The sequence below is a fragment of the Stomoxys calcitrans genome, chromosome 5, assembly GCF_963082655.1.
Source record: "Stomoxys calcitrans chromosome 5, idStoCalc2.1, whole genome shotgun sequence".
Lineage (NCBI taxonomy): Eukaryota > Metazoa > Arthropoda > Insecta > Diptera > Muscidae > Stomoxys > Stomoxys calcitrans.
The window spans coordinates 86,716,272-86,739,829 of record NC_081556.1 but is presented as its reverse complement, the minus strand read 5'-3'; the positions used below and the strand labels follow the sequence as shown (position 1 = coordinate 86,739,829).

The 23,558-nt window shown below is 39.9% G+C and overlaps 1 protein-coding gene across 2 annotated transcripts in view; it reads right to left on the bottom strand.

Moving 5' to 3' along the window:
* Nucleotides 1–21,651, bottom strand: part of LOC106085266 (protein FAM13A) — a 186,542-nt gene extending 164,891 nt beyond the window's left edge. Inside the window, exons 1-2 of one of the 2 annotated variants that reach the window (XR_009398532.1) lie at nucleotides 21,288–21,651; nucleotides 859–898 (exon numbers count right to left, since the gene is read on the bottom strand). The gene's annotated coding sequence lies outside the window, so the exon portion shown is untranslated. The remainder of the gene's footprint in view (nucleotides 1–858; nucleotides 899–21,287) is intronic. The other variant, XM_013249431.2, reaches the window with a different exon arrangement.
* Nucleotides 21,652–23,558: the final 1,907 nt, after the last annotated feature.

Below are 23,558 nucleotides of genomic sequence, written 5' to 3'. Positions count from 1 at the left end.
AAACTACTGAGGCGTAAGTAAGTATTGGTCTAATCACGCTCCTGTAGAGCCAGTGGACTATCTTCGAATTCAGATCCCATTTGAACTATACATCAATAGTAGGTATCTGTGCAAAATTTTAAGCGGCTAGCTTTACGCGTTCAACCGCTATCATGATTTCAACAGACGGACCGACGGACATGGCTAGATCGACTCAAAATATTGAGACGATCAAGAATATATTTACTTTATGGGGTTTTAGACGAATATATCGAGGTGTTACAACCGGAATGGCTAGATTAGTATACCCCCATCCTGTGGTGAAGGATATAAAAAAACTCTGCGATCATTGAGCTCATCTCGAAGAGAAATGAAAAGAGAAAACAAAACAAATTTTGGGAACAATTGTCTGTGTCTCAACATTATTATCCGATACAATTTTTGCAGTGATTTTCAATAGCTTCAAGATTTTGCATAGATCAAATGTTAAAAAGATTAGCACACACACATCCATTATGATGAAAACCCAAAATGAGAATGTCCCTGGTTTCACAAATGAATAATTAGCATAATATTTTTATCGTAGAAAAACATTGTTTAATTGGCTTTGATGAGTGCAGGTGAATATGGCTAAGTATACACCTATCGCAAGAAAACACTTGACTTACATAGTTATGAAACAATACCCATCTACAAAATGACGAACTAGACAAATACCTAAAGATGAACCTGAAATATCTTCAAAAATGTTTAAATCACTTAACAAACTTATAATTAACGAAAATAAATACGAAAAAGACACAAAATATCCAATTAGCTGCTGGCAATGCAAAAAAAAAATTGGAAGTAAGACAAAATAAACATGGTATGACTTCTTACCTTATTAACAAAGTAGAATTCTTGGACATTTGTTTGGAATCTGAAACGAATATAATGAAAAAAATCAATAGAACGTATAAACTCAAAGAAAATTCAAATGATTGAATGTCAAGAGCAACCAAATATCAATGTCCATTTCCGGAAAAAGATTACTCTTTTCATTAGAAAAAAAAACTCACACACAAAACTTAAATGTTCAAAGCATCGTAAAGAATTTTTATAAAGTGAAGTGTTACAGAGGAACTTGCCGCTTGCTTGCTCTGTCTATAACGAAATGAATGTTGACGAAGATATTGCGCTAAATATCTTCAAGTACCCAACCAATTAACTGATTAAATTGGTAATTCTTGTTTAGAAGTTTAACTTATGGCAGATGTCATCAACATTGGGGCTTGATGTCTTTATTGTATCGTAAGAAGGTCTTAGAATAGAACATATGTAGAGGTATTACAGTGTCGTTGGAGATGTCATCCTACCTTGAGGAACTTTTGGTTTCAATTTTCTGGTCTGGGACGTCATATCTCTAAATTTTACATAGGAATGGCGACCACACAAAACGTCCCAGCTTTCAATCTCAGTTTTAGACTTTTGTCATATTTTTTATGTTTTTTATTTAAAGAATATTTGAAGAATATGTAAATATGCAAGATGATAGATTTTCTACAATAAACAAAGAAATATCAAGCCAGGAAAGGAAAATTGCTTTCACGTGTCTTGGAACTATTATTACAAAACGGACTACGCCAACATGATAAAATAGCTGCATCACGGTCAATAACCAACAGCTGAACTATGCTGGCTTATCCAATTCCAATTCAGTGGGCTCCTCGTAAATATGATGTGCGCGAATTGAAATACAGGCTTCTAAAACTTTTACGTAGTATAATTGTACCATACATAACACAGAGAAGAAATAACATGATTGCTTTTCCGAATATAACGAATAACACATTCGGTTAAAGTAACTGATTTGTTGTAGTACTAACTGAAACAGAAATTGTATGCATGTAACTGAAATCGTAGTTGAGCTAACTCTTTGTATGTGCTCCGTAAGGAATTTTCAAATAATAAGAAGTTGATGCAACAACTACTGGCAAAACAAATTTATTATTTATGCAAATGATTGGCACAACCCATAGATTGATTATGAACATCTCCATTTAATGCTTTCAAAAGTATCGTAATCATATTCACTACTGAACTAAGAAAATTGCTGATAATTAAAAATTATTTACCATTATCATCAATTTATACCTATAATCGAATTCCAACCAATGATTTCTCTGGATGTACTTGTAATGTAGGTTAGGTTTAATTGACAGTCTGCAAATCAGACTCATATAGACGTTTTCGTTCATTGTGATACCACAGGAACAGAAGAAGGGTGATGTCTTTTAGTTCCCACCGTTGAACAATTCAGATCGCTTTAAAAAGCCCAATAACTTGCGAATGTTCACATCCGCCAAATCAGACAGGTTCTCAAAGAAATGAGAACCTTAAGTGAAACTAATTCTAACTGCTAGTGCGGGACTTACACACAGAAGGTGTTCTATAGTCTCTTCTTCTTCGATGTCCTCACAGCTTCTGCATCCTTCGGTCTATCAGCATGTTTTCCGATTAGACAGTGACCTGTCATGACGAACACAATGACTGAGACGTCTGTTCTAGCCAATGACAGCAAAGCAGTAGATCTCTTCAAATCTAGATTAGGCCACATAGTTTTGGAATGCTCACAGCCTCCTCTTTATGACCATCTATCATTCGTTGTCCTTCGGGCCTGATCCTGGAAACTTAGCTTACATGTCGCTAGAGGTATACCCACAGCATCCAGTATTCCTGGAATGTGTAGGGCAATTCCTAGTCTCGCAAGCTCTTTCGTTTTAAAATTCCCTGGGATATCTTCGTGGCCCGGCACCCAGAACGTATGAATTTTGAACTGTTCAGCCATCTCGATGAGAGATCTGCGACAGTCGAGAGCGGGTTTTGTGTTTAGAAGTACGTTCTCCAAGGATGTAATGGCTAGGACTTTAAAGTTTTTGAAAAACAACCGACAATAGCAGGGCTACAAGCAACTAAAATCAAGCATAACCTGGAACAAAAATAACCATGCACCAGAAGTGACTGCCATCTTCATACACCCAAAGTATGGCTCACAAGCTTCGAGTTCAAATATATACTGCGTAAGACATCATAACTACAAGGAATGCAAATTTGCCGTTTAGAAACAGAGGGAATACTACTCTAACTTCAATGAGTGCTGTCCGGTTCAAGTTTTTAACTCGCCGTTGCCAAACGGCGTACGACAGAGCAACACGACCAAGCAGGGAAGCCTTACGTCGTTTCTACTAACAACCGAGGAACGTATTGTGGATGTCATGATAAAAAGTGGGAGCGAACTGCTCAAATACAAAAAGCATGCTTATGTCGAGAGAAGGTCGGTGGAGACTGCCCTGCTCGAGGTTGTGCATTTAATAAAAGAATCCTCCAATACCAAGACGTACAAATTGACGCTAAGCATTGATATCAAGCGGGCTTTAAACAATGTGCGGACCGACCAGTACCGGGTGGATCGAGTACGTAGAGACTGGATAAACCATATGCCATGGAACAGGTGGATAAATTGTGGGACTCTTGTTATAAAGATAAGAGAAAGTGGCACACTGCTACTCAGACGATGTTATAATACTTCTAAGACGTACGGAATCTTGGAATAATGATGTTGATCGAAGGTTTATAATTGCGGAATTTATGAAAAAGGAATCCTTAAGGAGCTTCAAACCATTTAAGTCACCCAGACCTGATGGAATATTTCCGGCGTTACTATAAAGGAGGCAGACTATCTAACGCGCCACCTGGCCAATATTTTCACAGCGTGCCTGGGACTTGTATATACTCCGAGGTCCTGGAAGGAGGCAAAGGTGGCATTTATACAATGTGCGAACCGATACGCTAATCCAATCCTTAGACCAGTACTTGGTGGACCCGGTACTTAGAGACCGGATAAATCATTGCTAAGGAACAGGTGTATAAATTTTGTGTCCCATGACACAAATGTAAGGGAGAAAGTGACACAGGGCACGCCACAGGGGAGCATTTTATCATCACTCCTATGGATGACCACCATAAATGATGACCTATTACGGATGCCGACTGAGCAGGGATTTGAACCCCTCTGCTACGCAGGCGATGTTATAATACTTTTAAGGGGTAAGGATCCGAACCAGCTATGCAGAAGGGCCGAAAGGGTCTTGCATATGGCATATGACAGGGCTAGACCCAGAGGTCTAAATGTTAACCCTGAGGAGATTGAAATATTCTTGTTCACTACAAAGACGAAGGTGGGCCAAGTTAACGCACCACGTTTTCTCAATAGAACGATTTCGATATCTGACAAGGTCAAATTCTTAAGTGGGATCTTGGACAGGAATCTGAACTGGAATTGTCACATTCAGGGACGCACTGAAATGGCTCACAGATGTTGGGCAATATGTAGACGAGTCGTAGGCTCGAAATAGGGCCTAAATCCTAGGACTGACCACTGACTCTACAGAAACGTGATTAGACCAATACTTACTTACGCCTCAGTAGTTTGGTGAACTGCGATGGAGAAAAAGTGCAACGTAAAGATAATACAACAGGTTCAGAGAACATGTTGTCTTGGCATAGGCGGAGCGATGAGGACCACGCCCACCAGGGCACTGCAGACTATTCTAGATATCCGACCAATTGACATACAGAGCGTGCGGCAGCCACTGTGGCTATGAGGCTAAAGGCGATGGGAGTATGGATAGATGATGGCAGCAGGTCATACCATAAGCGAAGTATAATCGAGGCGCCGATAGGAAACCTGGATGGATTAGAGGAGATTTCCGATCGGATACTGAGATGACACTTGAAGTCGAGTGCGGGGCACTACTGCCAGCGGCACAGTCTTGGATTGACGGAACTCTGGTATTGCCATCTAGGAGATTATGCTATACAGATGGATAAAAGCTAGAAAACAGAGTGGGACTGGTGGTTTACATTGAGAACCCAAGGACTGAGATCTGTTGTCGACTGCCTGACCATAATACGATCCTGCTGGCAGAGATCTGGGCGATAACGGAATGCGTGAGGTGGTGTGGTGTTCACGTGAGGACGCGAGGATCTTTACGGACAGAAAACTGACCATCAGGGCAATGACAACCAGAAAGGTAAAGCCATGAACAGTTTTGTAGTGTAAGAAGGAGATTAACGCCTTCTCTGAGAATGGCATAATCCGCATCGTTTGGTTGCCGGGGCATAGCTGAGTGAGGGAAAATGAGAGAGCAGTAAAGGCCAGAGGACTGCCATCAATAAATTTGGTTAATCCGAAGCCTTTCGGGTCGACGCAGTCCGAGGTTAGGCCGTGGTCGACGAACGTGAGTGTATACTGTGGAGCAGTGAAATTGTCGGATTTTCGGTAGGACGGCAGAAATCCTATGGGGTTATCCGAATCGTGAGAAAACGAGACTATTACAGAAAGGAAGTAAGAAGGAGTTCAGTAAAGCTTTCGGTATCATAACGGCACACATAGGTCTACGAGGTCACTTAAGCAAAATCGGTGCGGCAAGTTATAGCATGTGTAAGTCATGTGGGGAAGATGATGAGATGTTGGAGCATTTATTATATCATTGTCCAGCTTTCGCGCCTAACAGACATCGGTACTTAGGTGGGGACACAATTCCATACATAAACCAACGTAGGGGCGTGGTATGGAGAACAATTATGGATTTTATAAGTAGCACGGAATTCTTATCTTAGATTTTCTTTTTCCAGGTTACTATTTAGTATTTAGAGCGCACAACAAGCCGTTTACTGGCTTAGGTTTATGTCCATAGTGGCATGGGGCGGATTAATATCCGAATCCTCTTTTTCAACCTAACCTAAAGGAATAACTATATCAACGGCCTATATGGTCAAGTACCTCGGAATTTATCTTGGTCGAAGATTAAACTCGAGAAAACATATAGAATTAAAACGACATCAGCTTAATATTAAAACCAAAAAAAAAACGTTAACCGTAAACCCACCTTATTGTTAAATAATAAAACCTTGCTATATAAAGATTTTCTAAAGTCTATCTGGACATATGAAATCCATCTTTGGGGCACAGCCAGCAATTCGAACATCGAGATTTTACAAAGAGATCAATTTAAAATTCTACGACAAATCACGAACGCTTGAACAATTTTTCTATGTTCTAATCATGAATCAAATGTTTGCATTTCCTAAAATTGACTATTGATTTAGGTTCCTTCTTTTCTCATTTAAACTTGGAAAATATGGCAGATATGCTTCCAGTCCGTTTTAAGCTTCGACCATACGCCCTTGTAGTTGCTATTGTTGGCAACGTTCAAGGCAAATAGAAAACTTTACTTTTGTTAATTGTTTCTTTTGTTTTCGCCGTCAACAAAAACATTTAAAGGCAATCAAAGAGGTTGCTTTACGTTTTTCATATGCGATCTGGCTTTGATTTCACTTCAAAAGACAACTTAGACTTAGATAAAAAACACAAGTCTATGAACCTAGTTAAACATAAACTTCGTAAAAATTGATTCTTTTCAATAGCAACAAAAGGATGCAAGTTCTTGGGAAGTACGTGAGTATTAAACAAGTAAGAGCGTGCTAAGTTCGGCCGGGCCGAATCTTATATACCCTTCACCATGGATCGCATTTGTCGAGTTCTATGCAAGGTATCTCTTTTTAGGCAAACAAAGAATAATGAATGGGGACTGTTATGCTATTGGAGCTATACCAAGTTATAATCCGATTCGGACCATAAATGAATGACGAATATTGTAGAGGCCATTGTGTAATATTTCAGTTCATTCGGACAATAATTGTGCCTTGTAGGGGCTCAAGAAGCAAAATCGGGAGATAGGTTTACATGGGAGCTGTATCAAGCTATTGATCGATTCAGACCATATTGGACGCGTATGTTGAAGGTCACGAGAGTACAAAATGTCAGCCAAATCGGATGAGAATTGCGCGCTCTATTGGCTCAAGAAGTCAAGATCCAAGATCGGTTTATATGACAGCTGTATCAAAACATGGACCGATTTGAACCATACTTAGCGCAGTTGTTGGAAGTAATACCAAAACACCACGTGCAAAATTTCAGTCAAATCGGACGAGAATAGAGGCTCAAGAAGTCAAGATCAGAGATCGGTTTATATGGCAACTATATCAAAGCATGGACCGATTTGGCCCATTTACAATCCCAACCGACCTACACTAATAAAAAGCATTTGTGCAAAATTTCAAGCGGCTAGCTTTACTCCTGCGAAAGTTAGCATGCTTTTGACAGACGGACGGACGGACCGACATGGCTAGATCGACTTAAAATGACATAAAGATCAAGAATATATATATTTTATGGGGTCTCAGACGCATATTTCGAGGTGTTACAAACAGAATGACGAAATTAGTATACCCCTATCCTATGGTGGAGGGTATAAAAACTGAGAGGATACTGTAGAAACAAGACTAAACATTATTTTGTCCATTTTAAGACCACTTAACTATTGAATTTGTTAATTTATGGGTTATATTCACACTTTGATTTCCTGTTAAAAGGTGTTATAGAATAACAGAACTTTCCTTTGAATCTTATCCAGAAGAATTAGCTAGCAGTTCCCAGTTTCAGAATTTGTGAGGAAATTCCATATAATGTAGGTAAATTTCTTTAATCGGCGTTCACCAGACGATAACACCATGGGCCTTTATACAAAGGAACCTGGCAACTGAAGTACACAGCAAATTCCTACAAACATTTTTGATAACATTGAAAGAGCGTTCGTCCAAGCGATGAAAAAACAATTTTCTGGAAGATTTTTACGCAACTGTTCTTCCGTATGAGTCGTGAAACACTCTTCTACGATGTCATTGGACAATCTATTGCGTGTGCGGATGTTTTAGCAACTTTCGCCGCGATTCTCTTACAACCCATTACGTTTTAATCGTCCGTTTGAGTCGTAAAACACTCTTCTGGGTTATCGTTGGACAATCCCCTGCATGTGCAGAAGTTTTACCAACTCTTCTTAACTAATCTGTTACCACCCATTGCGTTATAATCGTCTGCATAACACGTGAAACACTCTTCGAGATTATCATTGGACAATCCATTGCGTGTGCGAAAGATTTAGCAACACTTTGCAACAATTATTGCGCAAACAATTGCGTTGTAATCGTCCAGAAGATTTGTTTATAAATCGCCTGAGTTAACTTTTCGCGATTGTTTTTGTTTTCATGACTGGTGCGTTTAGGACCTGTATTGAATTATATTATTCGATGTTTTGTTTTGAGCGGACATCTTTCACAACACCAAACAGAATTCTCACGTGGTTTATATAATGATTGGCGAATGACGAATATGACAACTAATCCCAAAAAAAAAAATTGAGTTTTTGTAGTTGTTACGTTTTTGACGAACAACCAATATTGATATGGCTTTTTAGATCTTCCAACCGAATAACGCGCAACTTTTAGAAACATGTTTAATAAATATTCAAAAACACTTATTTGTGACTCGTCTAGAGGAGTAATGTGCAACTCTTCCAGAAGAGTATTTTATAAATCTTCTGAAACACTTATATGTTACGATTCCTGTGTGAGTCTAAGATCTTCCAAGATTCTTCTGACTTACTCTTTAGTAACTCTTGTGGAAGATTCGCGAAACACTATTCCAGATTCGTCCTGAGGACACAACTCCTCACGTCTGGGGAATCGTCTATGACTCTTAGACGACCTCGTCCGCGATCATAACCTTCATCTAGAAAATTCGCGGAATATTGGTTGGCGATCAAAAATGTTTGAAGAGATAACATATCATGCGGTTTAACCCTGAAAACATGATCGCCAAATAATCGTACACACCCTAGCTGAGCCGCTTTTTGATAAAAAGTACTGTGGGATGTACTTTAAAGATCCAGAAATGGTCATATCGAAAAGGTTAACTGACCACTGCATCAATCGGAGATCCTTGCAACTAAGGAAGTGGTGGAATGACTAAGATTTAATGTTTTTACGACGATTTGCATAAATATAATCTCTCACAGCCAGGCAGCCATTAAATCCCTGGAGAACGTATTTCTGAAAACAAAAAGCGCCTGTCGCAGATCTCTCAACGAGATGGCTGAACAGTACAAAATTCACCTGTTTTGGATGCCGGGCCACAGAGATATACCAGGGATTGTAAGGCGAACGAGCTTGCGAGACTTGGAACTACCCTAAAACGAATGATAGATGGTCACAAAGAGGGGGCTGTGAGCATTCCAAAACTATGTGGCCTAATCTAGACTTGAAGAGGTCTACTGCTTTGCGGTCATTGGCTAGAACAAACGGCTCTGTCATTATGTCTGTCATGTCGGGTCACTGTCTAATCGGAAAACGTGCTGCCAGACTGAAGGTTGCCAGCAATGACTTTTGCAGAAGCTGTGAGGACATCGAAGAAGAAGAGACTATAGAAGACCTTCTATGTGTGTTTCCCCACTAGCAGTCAGAAGGAGTTCCATTTTAGGTTCTCATTTCTTGGAGAACCTGTCTGATTTAGTGGATGTGTACAATCACAAGTTATTGGACTTCTTAAAGCGATTTGGATGGTTTAACGGTAGGAACTAGAAGGCATCTTCCTTCTTCTGTTCCTGTGGTATCACAATGGACGAAAACATCTAAGTGAGTCTGAAGGTAGACTGCCAATTAAACCTAACCTAACCTAATCTTCCAAAGAGTATGTCAGAAGAGTCTCGGAAGATCTTAGAATCGCAGAAGTATCGTGTGGGGTAGTAAAAAATTAGTCTTGTGGAAGATTTATAAAATATTCATCTGGAAGATTTGCGCATTACTCGCCTGGACAAGTAACAAATAAGTGTTTTGTAATATTTACTGAATATTATTCTATAAGAGTTGCACGTTATTCGCTTGGAAGATCTAAAAATGTATAAGTTCGTTCATGAAAAACGTAACAACTTCGAAAAAAAACTTTAAAAAAATTTTATATTTACTTGTAACATTCGTCATACTAAGTACCAATCATCATATAAGCCAATTGAGAACTCTGGTTGTTGTTGTGGAAGTTGTCCGCTCAAAACAAAACATCGATTAACAAAATTCAATACAAGTCCTAAACGCACCATGTATGAAAACAAAAACAATCTCGAAAAGTTAACTCAGGTGATTTATAAACAAATCTTCTTCACGATTATAACGCAATGAGTTGCGTAACAATCGTCGCGAACAGTCGCAAAAACTTCCGAACACCCTATAGATTGTCCAATGATATCCTAGACGAATGTTTCACGACTCTTACGGACAATTATGACAAAATGAGTTTTAAGAGAATCGTTGCGAAGTGTTGCTAAAACTTCTGCACACGCAATGAATTGTTCAATGATATCCCAGAAGAGTGTTTCGCGACTCATACGCTCGGTTAAAACGCAATGAGTTATAAGAGAATCTTGGCAAAGAGTTGCTAAAACTTCCCCACACGCAATGGATTGCCTAATGTTGCCGCAGAAGAGTGTTTCGCGACTCATACGGAAGAACAATTGCGTAAAAATCTTCCAGAAGATTGTATTATTCATCGCGGGGACGAACACTCTTCCGGAATTATTAAAAATGTTTTCTGGAAAACCAACAAGGAACCTCTTTTCCTCTTGCTGGTGTATAGGGCAAAAGTTAGCTTTTCACGCTTTTAAAAAGGTCAAACACAAAATTAAATTTTCTGTCCAGCAAAACATCCAGGTATTTAGCGTTTTAAGTAAATACAACAAACTTTCCTCCAAATAAGACAGGAGCAACAAGAGATTCCGAGTATCTTCTGCTAAAAAGAACAACTTGTGTTATTTCCAGACCGTTATCATCAATCTATTTCGCTGTTGTACGTTAGACTTTTTTATGTCTACTAGAGTCCGGTTGCAAACTTTCTCTATTAACCAACCTAACATAGGACCGGACTTACATCCATTTGAGGATACATCGAAATAACCCACGCAATCTTGGATAGGAGATTAATGTTTTAGATTATGCAATGAAACATTCAATTGAATTTTTTTACTTGCTTATCAATATCCTCTTGTGTTGCTTTGTCATAAACATTCACCATTGCTGCTCAAAAGTGGCTACGGCGGCAATGCTAACGCCCAATTTTGAACCATTAAGCACTTGAATGGTTTCAGTTCAAAAACAACATACATGCATACTCGTACTATGGTTAATTTGCAATTTTCAGGCAAACAATTGACTTTAATTGGATTTAAAAAAAAAAGAAAGAAAACTAAAACCATTAGCAAATTTGCCAAGTACGGTTAAATTTAATGGTTGAAACAAGGCACAGTGGTATGACGATAAGTTCGAAAAACTTTCCTACTTTTCGGTGTAATTTTTTTAATATGACTAAAATGTTTTTTCTGGCAGCAGCAATATGTTGAAATACACAAACTGCAAACAAAGATAATTTGTCTCAGATTGAGATACGTTGGCTATTAGTTCTTATTATTATTGATTAATTAACGAGCCCAACCCATCAAACAAATTACCTAGAAGCACTAAAACTACTCCTGGTTACATATTTCCCGGGAAACTCTTCAACAGAAAACGTAGCGCTATAAGAGGTTGTCATTTATATGCATTGTTGTTGTTGATGTTGTAGCCACATTTGGAAGTGGAGGTGGCGATCCTTGTCAAGCTCCTATAGATGAGCAAATTCGTTCTGGTCCATACGACCGATCGTCGCTGGAACATGATGGACTATGATTATTTAAAAGCGCCAATAACACGCCTTATCCCATCAAGAATCATAGACACTCAATATTTACGCCAGAGCCGGTGCCGACCGACCTCTCACTGAGACTCTCCACTCGATACCGCTCCGTATGGATCATATCACTATCCGCAACCTATGGAAACTCTCGGTAACTCCCAGCTAAGCTTCTCGCGATAACGAAGAACACAATTTACCCAACAATGTAGGGCTCGCGACAACTATGAATACCACACAGGCTGAAACTTTGAGCTGCAGTCTGTGTAGTGCTCATAGTTGTCTCGAGCCGTACATTGTTGGGTAAATTGTGTCTGAGTCCATAATACTTTGGACAATAAAAAGTTTGGACTCTTCTAAGTCGACAAGGTCTAATGTTGTATTACTCACTTTACTTTAATTGGCTATGATAGAATATTTGTTCCACTAGCCGAACGTAGATTAGCGTTCCCAGCGCCTCGATCTTCTGCGCTCATTCTAAAATCTCTGACACCGAGTTTCGAGGTGTCTCCCACAACTTGATCTTTCCATCGGGCTCTTGGTCTTCCCGGTTTGCGTGTACCACCGTGTTTGCCTTCAAAAGACTTCTTTGCTGGAGCTTCTTCATCCATTCTGACAACATGACCTAGCCAACGCAGCCGTTGTATTTTGATGCGTGTAACTATGCTATCGTCGTCATACAGCTCAAACAGCTCGTGGTTCATATGTCGCCTATATTCTTCGTTAACGCAAACTGGTTTATATATTTTACGAAGAATCTTTCTCTCAAATACTCCAAGTACTGCCTCACCTGTTTTCACAAGTACCCATGCTTCAGAACCATATAACCACACGGGCAGTATTAGTGTCTTGAATAGTGTAATCTTCGTCTGTCGAGAGGTGGCCTTGTTTCTAAACTGCTTACTTAGTCCAAAGTAGCATCTGTTTGCCAGTATTATTCTTCGCTTAATCTCAAAAATGGTGTCATTCGTTTCGATTACGGCGGTGCCGAGGTAGATAAAGTTACTGACTATCTCAAAGTTGTGGTTCCCAACCTTCTCCATTTTCTTTATCTGCTCGGTTGTGCAAGGCTTTTTGGGAGTTGAAACTATCCATTTCGTCTTATCTCCATTTACTGCCAGACCCATTTTTACTGACTCTCTTTCGATTCTTTCAAAGGCTGCAGTTACTACCTCCGGTGACCGACCTATGATATCGATGTCGTCGGCATAGGCGAGTAGCATGTGTTCTCTTGTGATTAGTGTGCCATATCTATTCACAGCTGCATCTCGTATAATCTTCTCCAGCAGGATATTAAAGAGATCACACGATAGGCTGTCTCCTTGTCTGAAACCTCGTTTGGTATTAAATGGTTCGGAGAGATTCTTTCCTATTCTTACTGAGAAACGCGTATCAGCAAGTGTCATCCTGCAGAGTCTTATTAATTTTGCAGGGATACCAAACTCAGACATGGATTGAAACACCTTTGAACGTAAAGGATGGATTGAAGGCGGCTTTGTAATCAACAAAGAGATGGTAGGTGTTGATTTTTCCTTCTTGGGTCTTTTCCAGAATTTGGCGCAGTTCGGTCCAGGGTGGATTTACCAGGTCTAAAGCCGCATTGATAGGGTCTCATTATCTCATTGACTTTAGGTTTTAATCTTCACACAGTACGCTTGAGAGTATCTTGTATGCGATGGGGAGAAGACTTATTCCTCTGTAGTTGGCACATTCCGTCTTGTCTCCTTTCTTGTGTACGGGACATAGTATGCTGAGGTTCCAATCATCGGGCATGCGTTCTTCTAGCCAAATTGCACAGATAAGCTGATGCATACGCCTTATCAGCGTACTGCCTCCGGTCTTAAATGGTTCAGCGGGTAACCCGTCGGCTCCTGCTGCCTTGTTGTTCTTTAATCGGGTTACTGCTACTTGGACCTCATTCTGACTAGGAGATAAACATTCTATACCATCATCAGGGATTGGTTCTGCGGTATCCTCTTCGCCGCCAACATCGGACACAAGCAGTTGGGTAAAATGTTCTTTTCATATCCTCAGCATGTTATCTGTGTCAGATAACATGTCTCTGCAGGAGGATGTGCCTGCACCAAAGCCATCGGTTTGATGTTTAATTCTTTGGTAGAATTTCCGGACTTCATTCTGACTCCTGTACATCTCAATTCGCTCACACTCACGTCTTTCCATTTCCTTTTTCTTTCTGCGGAATAAACGTTTCTCCTCTCTGCTTTTCTCCCGATACCTCTCCTTCATCTGGCGCGTTGCTACTGATTGCAGGGTTGTTCTATATGCCGCATTCTTGGCTTCAGTAGCATCTCGACACTCTTGGTCATACCATGGGTTTCTTGGAGGAGGCTTCCGTTACCAAAGTACGGATTTCTCGGCATTTTCCATGGAGTAGGCAATAGTTTGCCACTGCGCCATTATATCATCGGAACAAGGATTGCTTTCATCAAGCAGTTGGGTCAGTCGAGTGGAGTATGCCGCTGCCATTTGTTGTGTTTGCAGCTTTTCAATGTCCAGCTTCCGTGCAGTGTTAGATGGTATTTTCCTCGCCATGTTCAAACGGGACTGGAAAACCCTTGTGTTCCAATCTGCCAACTGACAGCTCTATTGTAAAGCTTGACATTTTTGGGGTAATACGTACTCAGAACATTTTGACATACGAGCGCTATTTGTGTTGTTTACAGTAACGTAAAAGATTCATCTCGCCCAAAAATTTTAGTTAAATCATGAACGTTTTAGTGTGATTATTTTTTACGACTTTCGACGCAGATTAACTCAACAACAGTGCGTCGATGAACTTAATTCAATTTTTGGCGATGAAGCTCTATCAAGGACCAGTGTATATCGATGGTATGGTGAATTCAACCGAGGTCGTAGTTCACTCCAATACGAATTTCGTGAAGGTTGTTCAAAATCAGTTGTTGTTCCAAAAACCATTGACGATGTGCGCCAACTGATATTGCAAGATCGTCATGTGACCTATCGTGAGATTAAGACAACCTGGAACCAGCATACATTCATGATTGCATGAACATTTGATCGCCAAAAAAAAGTGTTCGGGTTGGAACCCACACCATTTGTCAATCGCTCAAAAAAAAAAACACTCGTGTCGATTGGTCGAAAGAAATGCTCAAAAAATACGATGGCGGTGCTTCGTATGAGCCCGAAAGTAAACAGCAGTCGACTCCATGGGTGTTTTTAGATGAGTCAAATCCAACAAAAGTTGCTCGCACACGAAGCATTTCCCAGCGAATGATCGCCTGTTTTTTTCGGAAAAACTTGACATGTCGCAATCGTACCACTAGAACAACGCAGAACAGTCAATTCTGAGTGGTACACAACCATTTGTTTGTCAGTTGTCTTCTAAGAGATCAGGAAAACCAACCGCCGAAGACGGATGACTCTTCACAACGACAATGCGAGCTCTCACACATCGGCTAAAACCATTGCATTTTTAAGCACACAAAACATCGATTTGATTATTATTATTTTTATTCCCGTACATAAAAAATATAATGGGAGGTCAACGTTTTTCGACACCTGAGGAGAATCGGTTGATGCGTTCAGAATCCATGTTTTGAAGATACCTCAATCAGAGTAGCAAAAGTGCTTCGACATTTGGTTCAAACGCATGGTTCAAGGGCATACGGGGAAGATGATGAGACGTTGGAGCATTTTCTTTGTCATTGCCCGGCTTTCGCGTCTAACAGATACCGGCACTTAGGTGGGGACACTAAACCAGACATGAACCAACTTAGGGGAGTGGCATGGAAAATAATTAAGGAGTAACACGGAATTCCTAACTCTGATTTTCTCTTTCAGGTTACTTTTTTTGCATTTATAGGGCACAACAAGCTGATTACTGACTTAGGTGTATGCCCATAGTGGCATGGGGCGGATTAATATCTGCACCCTCTTCCGAACCTAACCTAACCTGGTTCAAATGCATGCAAAAGTGTATAGATCTTAATGGGGAATACTCGTATTTAAAAAAAACATTAAAGCGATTTTTATGGGATCTATATGACGTTATGGACCAATTTGGACCAACTCTAATACGGTTGTTGGAAGTCTTAACAAAACGCCACGTACCAAAATTTCAGCCAAACAGGATAAGAATTGCGTCCTCTAGAGGCTTATGAAGAAAAATCGGGAAATCGGTTTTTATGTTTTTGGCCATTTACAATCCCCACCGACCTACACTGATAAGAAGTATTTGTGCAGAATTTTAAGCGCTTAGTGTTACTCCTTCGAATTTTAATGTGTTTTCGACAGACGAACGGACATGGCCTAATCAACTTGGAATGGTAGAACGATTAAGAATATATACTTTGTTAGGTCTCAGATTGAGAAACGGAATGACGAAATTAGTTTAACCTCATCCTCTGGTGGGGGGTATAAAAATAAGGTATTTAAGAAAGATATTTTTTTTTTTTTTCAAAATGGATGCTAACCACAAATGCCCTCGAAAATCGTAAAATTATTAAAGCGTGTCTCTTAGATGATTTTCTGCGAACAGGTCTATAGCGACCAGATAAACCATATGCCAAGGAACAAGTGGACAAATTGTGGGTCCCATGACATAATGATAAGGGATAAGGTGACAGAAGCCACGCCACAGATGCGTATTTTATCGGCACTCCTATAGGTGACCACCATAAATAATTGAGCTGGCGAAATATCGATGACTCTATCGATAGAATCGATATTTTATTTTTTGTCTGAATATCGATTGATATTTTTCCTATCGATACTATCGAACAAGCTAAATTGTTTAGCAAAACTTAACAAAAATAAGCGATCCGACAATGAATGTACTCTTTAAGATACATTGCGCCTATAGAAAGCGAAATTGTCATACGATTGCGCTAAAATTTTGTATAACAATTTCTCTCATGATTTCCAACTGGTTTATTAGATTTGGTTTTATTCGTGCATTATCTGTGCATTAAATCTGCTTCTACATAAATCGATCTGCCGATTTTTACTTCTAATTCTCGTTTGAAATATAGGCGATGGGAGATTAAAGATAGTAACGATACTATCGATATTTATACAGACATATCGAAAGTTGCGTACATTGATTTTTTGCCAGCTCTAATAAATAACCTAAAACGGATGCTGACTGAGCCCATTTACTACGCGGGCTATGTTTTAATACCTTTAAGCGGTAGGGGTTCTGAACCAGCTATGCAGAAGGGCCGAAAGGGTCTTGCAGATGGCCTACAACTCTGCTAGATCTAGGGGCCTCAATGTCAGCTCAGAGATGACTGAAATGTGCTTGTTCACGAAGTAGACGAAGATGAACCAATTTCACGCACACAGTTTCCTCAAGAGAACGATTTCGATATCTGACAAAGTAAAATACTAAGTAATGATCTTGAACAGGATACTGAATTGGAAGTTTCACATTTAGGAGCGTACCGAGAAGGCTCACAGATGTTGGGCACTATGTAACGAGCGTAGGCTCGAAATGGGGCCTGGCTCTATAGGAGTGTGATAAGACCAATACTTATTTACACCTCAGAAGTTTGGTGGACTGCGATGGAGAAAAAGTAAGGATAATACAACAGGATTAGAGAACATGTTCTACGGGCATAGGCGGAGCGATGAGGACCACGGCCACTAGGGAACTGTAGACTATTCTAAATACCCGACTCATAGACAAACAGATTAAATGTAAGGGTAAATGATTAAATATAAGGGATAATGGGTAAAGGATAGGAGCAGGACGCACCATCGCGGTATAGTGGAGGCGACGATAGGAAACCTGGACGAAATAGTTTGCCGATCGGATACCTAAGTTGGCACTTGAGGTCGGTTACGAGACACAGCTGCCAGAGACACAGTCTTGGACTGACGGAAATCTGGTATTGCCATCTGTAAGATTATACTACACAGATGGATTAAAGCTAGAGAACAGAGTGGGCCAGGGGTGTTTACATTGAGAACTAGGGGCTGAGATCTCTTTCCGATTACCTGACCTTAATACGGTCCTGCAGGCGGAGATCCGAGCGATCACGGAATGCGTGAGATGGTGTTCAAGCGAAGACGTCGAATGTGAACATCTAAACGGACAGTAAACTGGCCAGGAGGGAAGTAACAACCAAGACGGTGAAAAGATTCTAAGAAAGAGATTAATGCCTTCTCTGAGGATGGCACAATCCGCATAGAAATGAAAAAGTAGACGATTTAGCAGTGAAAGCCAAAGGACTAGCTTGGTAAACCCGAAGGCCAACGCGTTCCAAATAAAGGTCGTGGGCGACGAACGCGCATGTAGTACTGTTGAACAAAGAAATGGTCGATAGAACGCCAGATACCCTGTGGGGAGATTCGGATCTTAAGAAGACGCGTCTATTACTGAAAGAAAATAAAAAAAGAGTCAGTATAGTTTTCGGTATCATAACGGGATACATAGAACTACGAGATTACTTATGCTGAAGAGGTACACAAGTGATAGCGTGTGTAGGGCATGTGGGTTGATAATGACACGTTGGAGCATTTCCTATGTCATTGCCCGGCTATCGCGGCTTACAGACCATATTGCTTAAGTGGCGACACTATTCCAGACATGAACCGACTTAAAGATGGAAGACTATTAGAGATTTTGTTAGTAGCGCGGAACTCCTGACTTAGATTTTGTTTTTTGAGGTTACCTTTTACTATTTATAGCGCACAACAGGCCGATTACTGGCTTAGGTGTAAGTTCATAGTGGCAAGGGGCGGATTAATACCCGCACCATTATTTCATCCTAACCTAACCCAAATCGCAAAATACAAAGCTGGTATCGGTCAAAATTCCAAAAACGAACTAAAAATCGATTATCCCCAAAACCAGAAAAGATATTGCAAACCTTAAGTGGAGTTTTCTGGAGGGATTTTTTAGAATTATCCAACAAAAAAGTGAAGATTTCCGGCCCAAAGAAATTTTCGAAATTCCGACACTACCAACGTTAGAGCCCTACCACTATTTTTGATATAACTGATTAGAACTAAAGAGCGATTTTTTAAGAGCTATAGGAAAGTTTTTCAAAAAAAAAAAAACATAAAATTCAAAAAAAAACATGAAATCTTTATATGAATCGATAGTACAAGTCCATATAATTTAATGTTTAAAGATAATTTCATGCAAATGTTGAATGTGACTGCGCTGCAAATGGTTCATCCGCTTAGTCCAATTTTGGCATACTCTTTCCAACATTTCGGCCGGTATCTCACGAATAAATGCTTCAATGTTGTCTTCCAATGCGTCAATTGAAACGGGCTTGTCTCTATAGACATAAGCTTTAACATAACCCCACAAAAAATAGTCTAAAGGCGTTAAATCGCACGATATAGGAGGCCAATTGACCGGTCCCTAACGTGAAATAAAATCTTCACCGAACTCGCCTCTCAATCTATCTACCGCTTTGCTGTCGCTGGCTAGAACAGGCGCTTCAGTCATTGAGTCCGTCATGACAGGTCACTGCCTTGATTGGCTGAAGGTAGCAAATAACGATTTCCACAGATGCTGTGAGCCCGTCGAGTAAGAGAAGACTATATAACATCTGCTGTATGTGTGTCCCTTACGGACAAACTGAACGAGTTCAACTTTAGATTATCCTTTCTTTAAGAATTTCGTGGATGTGAACACTTGGAAATTGATGGGCTCTTTAAAGCGGTCCGAATGGTTCAGTTTTAGGAACTAGAAGGTATCTTCCTTCTTCAGTTCCTGTGCTAACCGACGATAATGTTAAAGTGAGTCTGATTGCAGACTGCCACTTAAATCTAACCTAAATTGTTTTGGGTGGTCCCTGTTCTCAAGCCTGGAAAATCTGCAGACCAAGGACAGTTTTATAAGCCAATAATTGTCTTACTCCCAGTCACAATGACGCTTGAAGCCCTACTCCTAAGTAGGGCTTACTTCATCCATATTTCCATCAGCAAGGATTATATTTAATCTTCAACACAGAAACAGCACTTCACGCTACCGTCTCACAAAGTCTGAGTAAGAAAATATATGCAACCTGTGGACGCTCCCGGTAGCTCTCAGCTGCCCCAGGCTGATAGGAGCAAAATCATCGATAGGAGGCAATAGCATCAATTAGTTGAGTGGTCAGCTAAATGTTTAACTCTAAGAGCTGGCGAAATTTATCTGAAGTCGTAACACTGTTCACTTTCAAAGTGGTCTAAATTGAGCTCAAAATCGATACACAAAGAATTTTTGCTGGAAATCACCCAAAGACGCTAGAAACCACCCTCGAAAACCTTTCGTCGTCAGCCCATGCTACTGATACATCCGATCTGTTGATAAAGGGTCTGAAGCCCATAAAAGCTTTATTTTTTATCCGATTTCACTGAAATTTGAAATAGTAAGTAGTTTTAGACCTCCCGATATCTGACTCAAATATGGTTTATATCGGACTATATTTAGATATAGCTGACATAAAGACTGGTCTGCGATTAAGGCTCTGAAGCCTATAAAAGCTTTATTTATCACCCGATTTCGCTGAAGCTTGAGTAGTTTTAGTGTTTCCGACATCCGACCCAAATATGGTTCAGATCGGACTATATTTAGATATAGGTGTCTTATAGACCGATCTCCCGACAAAGGGTCTGAAGCCCATAAAAGCTGTATTTTCTATCCGATTTCGCTGAAATTCGAAACAGGGAGTATATTTAGGTCTTCCGACATCCGACCCAAATATGAATCAGATCAGACTATACAGATATAGCTGTCATATAGACGGATCTTCTAATTTTAGATCTTAATCCCATAAAAATCGGATTTCTCGCCTGATTTCACTGAAACTGTAACTTGTACATGAGTTCTCGGGACCTAAATAAAATATGATTCAGACCAGTCCCTATTTAGATATAACTATGGATGTAGTAGTAGAGTTATAAATAATAAAATAGGATGATTATTATATTCTTGGTGGTGGGTATCCAAAGTTCGGTACGGCCGAAATTAACACGTTTTTACTTGTTTTAAATCGCATATCCTCATTTTTTCTTTTTCATCACAATACGAAATATAATGGCGACCGGTTAACGATAACTCGTGACAACACGACCTTCAAAATTGGATGTAGTACTTTCTAAGGGATTCAGTTGAGGATTTTACATAGATCCTAGAGTAAAATTCGTACACAAAATACACTTTGCTATGGCATAGGTGAAAACATGCGGTGTACATTTTGACTCAAATATTTTTCCTGATTCGGTTTAGCCATGTCTATCGTCTGCGTATTCTTTCTGAACCTTTTGTCCGTCTGTCGTTTTTTAGCAATCAAGATGGAAATCGCATTTTTCTGATCACTTTCAAAACTAACTTTTCAACAAGCCACCTTTTTATTCAAAATTTGAAGCCGCAGATATTTTTTCTTAAATTCTTGCCAAGATCGAAAATAGCGGTCAGTCCTTAGCGGCATGCTAACCTTTACATATCAGTTGCCTTCAACGAATGGCCTTTTACATATTTCAACTAAACGTTGTAGGTGAATATACGCAAACAATGTTATGGAGGAGAAAAACAGAAACTCGCTTTGGTTTGTAATTATTTTCTCTAAGCCTATTTAGGGCAACCATCAAAACTTAAGTTAAAATTCTTCATTGTCTTGTTTAGGCCATTTCTATTCTCAACGCTTGATATGGCCACATCAACACTCACATAAATGCCAAACAAAAGCCAAAAATTGTTTGCAAAACAAACACCGAATCACATAATTAAACGCACATTTCACTCGGCCAATCAACAACCGACTATGTTCGTATGAAGGAAAATAAAAAAATTCCTCGATATCGAAATGTAATGAAAAATGCGACGCTTAATTTTGAGCAGCTATCACGAACGCCAGCGTAAACAACAAAACCAATTGGCCGAGTTTTTGTTTCGATGCGTTCAGTGCTAGGCGAGAGACCACGACAAACTGAAATTAGTCAGTCAGTCCGCCCGGCATGAGTTGGGGCATCCATGAACGGAGCGCAAAAAAATACGACTTTGTTTAGAGGCCACCACACACTGAACACAAACTGACATCAACCTAAACTGGCCATAATGATGACGAATACAGCGTCGATATTGGCTAAGGAGATGACAACACGACCATTCGAACGAAGACAACAATTATGACGATAAAAGCGACGACAACCATTGGCGATAATCATCTGAGGAGAGACTATAAAACGCTCGTATAAGCCATGCAAACGGGGAGAAAATGTTTTACGCTGAACCTACAACAAAGACAAAAGCACCTTCTGCTGCTGCTGCAGCATGACTCAATGACAGGGAAACCTTGCATCAGCTTTTCTATAGACTCTGTGCAAACAAGGGCATCAGGATAATAAATAGAAATGAAAGCAAAAACAGACCGACTGGCTGGCTGACTAGCAGACTGACTGGGTGACTCTAACAGGCAGACTGCCTGAATCCAACTCACATGAGGGCAGACAGACACAAACCAGTTGCTTGTCTCTTTTTAGTTGGCTTTAATTTATTCGATTAAGGCGTTGGGGTACAGAGAGGTTCTTCATGAGTGTATACAGCTGTGTACAGCAAAGCGTATGAGTAATATTTATTATTTGTTCATACGTTATTGAAATTACTCATACGACACCTACTTCCAAACCACGAAGAAACCTTATGGGGAACTTAATTTGCGCCAATAACAGAATAAATATTTAATTTAATTGTGTGTGTGTGTGTGTGTGCGTGTGGATAAAGAGACAGCGTGCAGCATTTCTATTTACTTTGCAACAAGTTGGTATTTACAAAAAACAATTGGATATATGAAATAGCCGCAGTAATTACAAATCAATAGAATGGATTTTAACGGGGTCACCAAAACAAATGGAAAATACAGAAATATTAAGCTAACCACTTTAAACACGAGCCACTTAAATTAATTTTGTCTCTTGTCCTAATTGTGGAGAGGAGAAATATAAAAAAGATTATAACCGGATATCATCATTTTGCTTATATATGAGAGAAAAGGTTGCGCTTTTTTTTCTTCGTTTGTTCCTTATATGTAGGTGCTAAATGAATGGTCTATGAGAATAGAGTACGAAACTGAGACCCAAATTCAGAGCTATGTGTCAGGTGGACCGCACACCGACCATTCGATTGGGACAATTTGGGACTCAAATGAAAAGTGGAAAGTAGAGCACGAAACTGATAAAATATGAGATGTCATATGGATGTCATATAAAAAGCATATAGAAGTAGAGTTCACCACCTCTCGACAGACAAAGATTACACTATACAAGACACTGATACTATCCGTGTTGTTATATGATTGTGAGGCATGGGTATTTGTGAAAGCAGATGAGGCAGTGCTTGGAGTATTTGAGAGAAAGATTCTTCGTAAAATGAATGGACCAGTTTGCGATAATGAAGAATATAGGCGACGTGTGAACCACGAGCTACACGAGAAGCTCCAGCAAAGAAGTCTTTTGAAGGCAAACACGGTGGTACACGCAAACCGGGAAGATCAAAAGCCCAATAGAAAAATCAAGTGGTGGGAGACACCTCGAAACTTGGTGTCAGAGATTTCAGAATATGCGCAGAAGATCAGAGCGCTTAGAGCGCTATTCTGCGTTCGGTTGGTGGAACAATGTTCTGTCATAGCCAATTAAAGTAAAAGTAAAGTAGGTGGCAGGATGTTCCAACACCGCAAAACCTCCCAAACGTTCAAGTAGCTTGATCGGGAAAATATGTGACTCAAAGAAAAGGTCTTTGAGAGTAAAGCACGAATATAATATGGGGGATCAAGAGTCTGAGGGACCGCCCTACCCAAAAAAACGCTATAAAGTAATTTAGACCGATCAAGACAATATCTGTGGCTAATGAAAAGTAGTTAGGAGTAGAATACAAGTCTGATATCCAAATTTAAGACCAAGTGATGGCTTCACATCCGAAAAACCAAAAAAGTGATTTGTGGGT